This window comes from Bos mutus, chromosome 13 (assembly GCF_027580195.1).
Source record: "Bos mutus isolate GX-2022 chromosome 13, NWIPB_WYAK_1.1, whole genome shotgun sequence".
Lineage (NCBI taxonomy): Eukaryota > Metazoa > Chordata > Mammalia > Artiodactyla > Bovidae > Bos > Bos mutus.
The window spans coordinates 42,050,481-42,057,907 of record NC_091629.1 but is presented as its reverse complement, the minus strand read 5'-3'; the positions used below and the strand labels follow the sequence as shown (position 1 = coordinate 42,057,907).

The following is a 7,427-nucleotide window of genomic DNA, read 5'->3' as shown; positions in this document are numbered from 1 at the left end:
AGACCCATTGAGACAAGTTCTAGACAGTAGGTACGCAGTCCAGCAATTTGTACCGTGTCCCTGGCCTCTGACCTCCCTGTTTCCGCTTCTGTGACTCCCGTGGGTGTATCAGTGTACCTGGACCTCTGTCTCATCTTTCTTCTTTGGCGCTTCAGCCTGCACATCCTCTTCTTCCTCCACTTCACCCTCTTGGCGTGGAGGTTTCTCAGAAGATGACACTAAGGCCTAGAGTTATCTGTTTTATATACAGTGGTGTGTAGCTGTTAATCCTAAACTCATAATTTATCTCTCTCCCCCTTTTCACCCATAAATTCATTTTCTATGTCTGTAGGTCAGTTTCTGATTTGTAAATAAGTTGATTATATTACTTTTTTAGATTCCACAATATGTGATGCATAATATTTATCTTTCTCTAACTTCATTAGGTCCATCCATGTTGCAGCTAGTGGCAAGAATTCTTTCAGTGTTATGACTAATACTCCATTACCTACATACACACATATATAACCATCTTCCTTGTGCATTCATCTGGTGATGGACACTTAGGTTGCTTCCTTTTCTTGGCTGTTGTAAACAATGCTGCTGTGAACAGTGGGGTGCATGTATCTGTTCAAACTAATGTTTTCTCCTTTTGGATGTATACCCACGAGTGGGAAGGCTGGATTATACGGTAGCCCCATTTTTAGTTTCTTAAGCAAACTCCATACGGTTTTCCAGAGCGGCTACACCAATTTACATCCGTACCAACAGTGTAGAGGCTTCTCTTTCCTCCACCCTCTCCAGCATTTACTGTTCGTAGACTTTTTGATGATGGCCTTTCGGACCAGTGTGAGGTGATACCTTATTGTAGTTTTGATTTGCATTTCTCTAATAATTAACAACGTGGAGCATCTTTTCATGTGCCTGTTGATGATCTGTATGGACTGTGTGTTCCATACAGACTATATTTGGAAGAAATGTCAGTTTAGGCCTTCTGCCCATTTTTTTCATTGGCTTGTTTTTTATATTTTAAAAAACTTTTTAAAAAATTTAAATTCATATATATATATCACTTTATTATATACTTGAAACTAGCACTACATTGTAAATCAATTATACATATACATTTTTTCAGACTCTTTTCCCTTATAGGTTATTACAAGATATTGAATATAGTTCCCTATGGTCCACAGTGGGCTCTTGCTGTTTACCTATTTTTATATAGTAGTGTGCGTAATCATGGGAAATAGACGGGGAAACAGTAGAAATAGTGTCAGACTTTATTTTTTTGGGCTCCAAAATCACTGCAGATGGCAATTGCAGCCATGAAATTAAAAGACACTTACTCCTTGGAAGGAAAGTTATGACTGACCTAGGTAGCATATTAAAAAGCAGAGATATTACTTTGCCAACAAAGGTCCATCTAGTCAAGGCTATGGTTTTTCCAGTGGTCATGTATGGATGTGAGAGTTGGACTGTGAAGAAAGCTGAGCGCCGAAGAATGGATGCTTTTGAACTGTGGTTCTGGAGAAGACTCTTGAGAGTCCCTTGGACTGCAAGGAGATCCAACCAGTCCATCCTAAAGGAGACCAGTCCTGGGTGTTCATTGGAAGGACTGATGTTGAGGCTGAAACTCCAATACTTTGGCTACCTGATGCAAAGAGTTGACTCATTGGAAAAGACCCTGATGCTAGGAGGGATTGGGGGCAGGAGGAGAAGGGGATGACAGAGGATGAGATGGCTGGATGGCATCACTAACTCAATGGACGTGAGTTTGGGTGAACTCCAGGAGTTGGTGATGGACAGGGAGGCCTGGCCTCCTGTGATTCATGGGGTTGCAAAGAGTCAGACATGACTGAGCGACTGAACTGAACTGAACTGTGTGTAGTCAAAGCTATGGTTTTTCCAGTGGTCAGGTATGGATGTGAGAGTTGGATCATAAAGAAAGCTGACCGCTGAAGAATCAATGCTTTTGAATTGTGGTCCTGGAGAAGACTCTTGAGAGTTCCTTGGCCAGAAGGAAGATCAAACCAGTCAATCCTAAAGGAAATCAACCCTGAATATTCATTGAAAGGATTGACGCTGAAACTGAAGCTCCAATACTTTGGCTACCTGATGCAATGAGCCAAATCACTGGAAAAGATTCTGATGCTGGGAAAGATTGAAGGCAGGAGGAAAAGGGGATGACAGAGGATGAGATGGTTGGATGGCATCACTAACTCAATGGACGTGAGTTTGAGCAAGCTTCGGGTGATGGTGAAGAACAGAGAAGCCTGGCATGCTGCCGTCCATGGGTTTGAAAGAGTGGGACATGACTGAGCGACTGAACAACAAAAGTGTGTATATGTTAATTCTAAACTCCTGTTTACCCCCCACCCCCAGCCCCGCTACCCCCTTTGGTAACTGTCAGTTTTTTTTCTATGGCTGTGAGTCTATTTCTGCTCTGTAAATAATTTCATTTCAATCCTTTTTTTAGATTCCATGTATGATATCATATGATAGTTGTCTGACTTTTTTCACTTAATATGATAATCCCTAGGTCCATCTGTGTTACTGCAAGTGACATTATTTCATTTTTTATGGCTTAAAAGTATTCCATTATATATATATACACACACACACACATATATATAAATATGCAATATATCTTCTATATCCATTCATCTGTCAGTGGACATTTAGGTTGCCTCCACGTCTTAGCTATTGTGAACTATGGTGCTTTGAACATTGGAGTGCATGGTTTGTTTTTTTTTTTTTCACTTAAAAAAATTTATATTGTAGTATAGTTTATTTTGAAATTCCCTGGTGGCTTAGATGCTAAAGAATCCGCCTACAATGCAGGAGACCCGGGTTCGATCCCTGGATCAGAAAGATCCTCTGGAGGAGGGCATGGCTACCCACTCAGTATGCTTGCCTGGAGAATCCCATGGACAGAGGAGCCTGGCAGGCTACAGTCCATGGGGTCGCAAAGAGTCAGACATGACTGAGCAACTAACACCTTCACTTTCATAGTTTATTTTGGAGCAGGAAATGGTAACCCACTCCACTATTCTTGCCTGGGAAAGCCCATGGAGAGAGGAGCCTGAAAGGCTTACAGTTCCTGAGGTTGCAGAAGAGTTGGACATGACTTAGCAACTAAACCCCAACAATATAGCTGATTTACAATGTTGTTTTAGTTTCGGGTGTACAGCAAAGCGATTCAGTTACACATATATCCATTCTTTTTCAGATTCTTCTCCCATACAGGTTATTTCAGAGTAGCGCTCCCTGTGCTATACAATAGGTCCTTGTTGATTATCTGTTTTATATACGCCTGCATGCTAAGTTACTTCAGTCATGTCTGACTTTTTTGACCCCGTGGACTGTCTAGCCCACCAAGCTCCTCTGTCCATGGGATTCTCCAGGCAAGAACACTGGAGTAGGTAGCCATGCCTTCCTTCAGGAGATCTTCTCAACCCAGTGATCAAACCTACAGCTCCTGCATTGCAGGTGGATTCTTTACCACTTCAGTTCAGTTCAGTCGCTCAGTCGTGTTCGACTCTTTGCAACCCCATGAATCACAGCACGCCAGGCCTCCCTGTCCACCACGAACTCCTGGAGTTCACTCAAACTCACGTCCATCGAGTCGGTGATGCCATCCAGCCATCTCATCCTCTGTCGTCCCCTTCTCCTCCTGCCCCCAATCCCTCTAGTATATATATATTAATCCCAACCTCCTTTTGTCCCTTCCCCTACCCATCCCCTTTGGTATCCATAAATTTTTTTGGTTTGGTCTTTGAGTAGGCCTACGTAGGTCTTTGAGTCTGTTTCTGGTTTGTAAATAAGTCCATTTGTATCATTTCTTTTTAGATTCCACATGTAAGTGATAAACATTTGTCTTTTTCTGACTTCAGTTAGTATGATCATCTCTAGGTCCATCCATTTGCTGTAAATGGTATTATTTCATTCCTTTTTATGGCTAATACTCCACTGTACACATGTACCACATCTTCCTTATCTGTTCATCTGTTAGTGGACATTTAGGATACTCCCATGTCTTAGCTATTGTAAGTAGTACTGCTACAAACATTAGGGTGCATGTATCCTTTTGGATAATGTTTTTCTCTGGATATACGCTCAGGTGTGGGACTGCAGGGTCATATGCGTGTTGTGTTAGTTGCTCAGTCGTGTCTGACTCTTTGGAGGCTCCTCTCGCCATGGAATTCTCCAGGCAAGAACACTGGAGTGGGTAGCCTTTCCCTTGTAGCTCTTTTAGTTTTTTAAGGAACCTCCATACTGTCCTCCATAGCGGCTGCATCAGTTTATATTCCCACCAACAGTGTAGGAGGGTTCCCTTTTCTCTATACTCTCCAGCATTTATTATTTGTAGGCTTTTTGATGATGGCCATTCTAATCAGTGTGAAGCGATACCTCATTGTAGCTTTGATTTGCATTTCTCCAATAATTAGCAAAGTGGAGCATCTTTTCATGTGTCTCTTGGTTATGTGTATGGACAATGTGGTCTATATAGACCATATTTGGAAGAACTATTTAAGTCTTCTGCCCATTTTTTGATTGGGTGTTTTTTTGTGATATTTAAAAAAACTTTTTAAATTTGTTAATTCATGTATATATGAATTACTTTGCTGTACACTTGAAACTAGCACTACATTGTAAATTATACATTTTTCAGATTCTTTTCCCTTATAGGTTATTACAAGATAGTGAGTATAGTTCCCTGTGCTCTAGAGTCCTTGCTGTTTACCTATTTTTGTATACTACTGTGTATATGTTAATTCCAAACTCCTATTTATCCCCTGCCCCCAGTCCCACTATCCCCTTTGGTAACCCTAAGTTTGTTTTCTGTGCTTTTCTATGTCTGGGAATTTGTTTCTGTTCTGTAATTCTGTCTTTTTTTTTTACATCTCGCATATGATATCATGTGATAGTTGTCTTTCTTCAGTTAATATGACAATCCATCTATGGTGCTGCAGATGGCATTATTTCATCTTTATGGTTCAAAAATATTCCATTATATACATGTACCACGTCTTTATCTGTTCATCTGTCAGTGGACATTTAGGTTGCTTCTGTGTCTTAGTTATTGTAAATGATGCTGCTGTGAACGTTGGAGTGCATTTTTTTGCTTTTTAAAAAACATTTTATATTATATTGTAGTATAGTTGATTTACAATGTTGTTTTAGTTTCAAGGGTACAGCAAAGCGATTCAGTTATACATATATCCTTTCTTTTCAGATTCTTTTCCCATATAGGTTATTTCATAGTTTTGAGTAGAGTTCCCTGTGCTATACGGTGGGCCCTCGTTGATTATTTTATACATGCATGCATGCTAAGTCACTTCAGTCATGTCCAACTCTTTGCGACCCCATGGACTGTAGGCTGCCAGGCTCCTGTCCCTGGGATTCTCCAGGCAAGTATACTGGAGTGGGTAGCCATTCCTTTCTCCTGGAGATCTTCTCGACCCAGTGATAGAACCTACAGCTCCTGCATTGCAGGTGGATTCTTTACCACTAGTGTATATATTAATCCCAACCTCCTTTTGTCCCTTCCCCTACCCATCCCCTTTGGTAACCATTAATTTTTTTTCTACATCTTTGAGTCTGTTTCCGGTTTATAAATAAGCCCATCTGTATCACTTCTTTTTAGATTCCATATATAAGTGATAACATTTGTCTTTTCCTGACTTCACTTAATAAGATCTCTCTAGGTCCATCCATGTTGCTGTAAATGGTATTATTTCATTCCTTTATATGGCTAATACTCCACTGTACACATGTACCACATCTTCCTTATCTGTTCATCTGTTGGTGGTCATTTAGGATACTCCCATGTCTTGGCTATTGTAAGTAGTGCTGCTACAAACATTGGGGTGCATGTATCCTTTTGGATCATGTTTTTCTCTGGATATATGCTCACGTGTGGGATTTCAGGGTCATATGGTAGCTCTATTTCTGGTTTTCTAAGGAACTTCCATCCTGTTCTCCATAGTGGCTGCACCAACTTACATTCCCACCAACAGGAGAACATTTCCCCTTTCTCCACACGATCCAGCATTTATTGTTTGTAGACTTTTCAATGGTGGCCATTTTGACCCGTGGGAGGTGTTACTTCACTGTAGTTGTGATTCGCATTCTCCAGAATTAGCCATGTGGAGCATCTTTTCATGTGCCTATTGACCATCTGTATGGAATAAGTGTTCCATACAGACATTTGGAAGAAATGCTGATTTAGGGCTTTTGCCCATTTTTTGATTGGGTTTTTGTTTTTATGATATTGAGTTGCCTGAGCTGTATATTTGGAATTTAAGCTCTTGTCAGTTGCCTCATTTGCAAATATTTTGTCTTGGTCTATAGGTTTTCTTTTCATTTTGTTTCTGCATACCTTGTTTTCTTGTTTCTTTTAGGCTGCTTCACTTTTCTGCAGAATTTATCAGTTTCTAATGAGGCTTATCTTCAGTCTTACTCTTGACCTGCCCCAGAACCCCTGGTCTCCCTGTCCTGTCCACCCAAGTGCCTTTCTGCCTGGTACCCTGCTGTGGGGGCACTTGAGCCTGGTTGGTATTAACTGCTGGAGCAGAAGAGGGACAGCCATCTCCCAGGCAAACCCCCAACATGAGGTGACTGGAGGCCTGGCACTGTTCCTACAGTTCCTCCTCAGCTCCCCTTCCCAGCCTGTGGAGCCAGGCCACACCCAGCAAGGTTTGTGAATGGGCACTGGGCCCCAGGAATTGTACATCAACTCTAATTGCTGTTGTGATTGGGTGGGGGGGTGGGGAGCGGTCAGTTTCTCAGAGGAATTAATCTGCTATACTGGGAACAGGGTGTCCTCCTCCTGCCTCTGCTCAGATCGCTGCATCCTGGGCCACCGCTCACCCCCACACCTCCTGCCCCTGCCCAGAGCGTCCCATCAGCTGTTGGGAGGCCACTCTGCACTTTTCAACTTCGCTGCCTCTTGCACATCCTCAAGTGTCTGAGTCTGTGTTCTGTGCCTCCATTCATCTGCCCACCCATCCCCTCATCCAACCATCACCTCAATGCCTACTCTGCTCTAAGTGTGCTCTGGGATGTAGTGTTAGGCTCCACGAGTCAGGAGCGCCTGCGGGAGGGCAGACCAGGATCTGTGTGCACGCGGTCTTGCAGGGCTCCCATGTGTGGAGCTGCGCTCCATGCACAACGAACAAAGAGAAAGAGACCCATCTACTCATTCTAAACAGGTTTATTAGGCACCTACTGAGTGCCACGTGTGGAGAAAGAAGCTGGAGGGCCATTCAGTCGGCACAGCAGCTCTGGCCATCCCCTGGGTGCTCATCCAGAAGAACTAGAAGCCATGGACAGCAAATAGGCTTCCCCAGAGAGATCAGACGAAAGGGATGTGATGTCCAAGGAGGGCTGGACGGTGAGAGGCTTCCCAAGGGTGGGGAGGGCTGGCCAGGCCAGGGGTCCAGTTG

The 7,427-nt window shown here is 42.8% G+C and overlaps 1 long non-coding RNA gene across 5 annotated transcripts in view; it reads right to left on the bottom strand.

Moving 5' to 3' along the window:
* Nucleotides 1-7,177: 7,177 nt before the first annotated feature.
* The window catches only part of LOC138990439 (uncharacterized), a 29,716-nt gene continuing 29,466 nt past the window's right edge, over nucleotides 7,178-7,427 (bottom strand). For all 5 annotated transcript variants that reach the window (XR_011466550.1, XR_011466548.1, XR_011466547.1 and 2 more), the window contains one exon: nucleotides 7,178-7,427. This exon is cut by the window's right edge and continues 65 nt beyond it. This is a non-coding gene — a long non-coding RNA (uncharacterized lncRNA).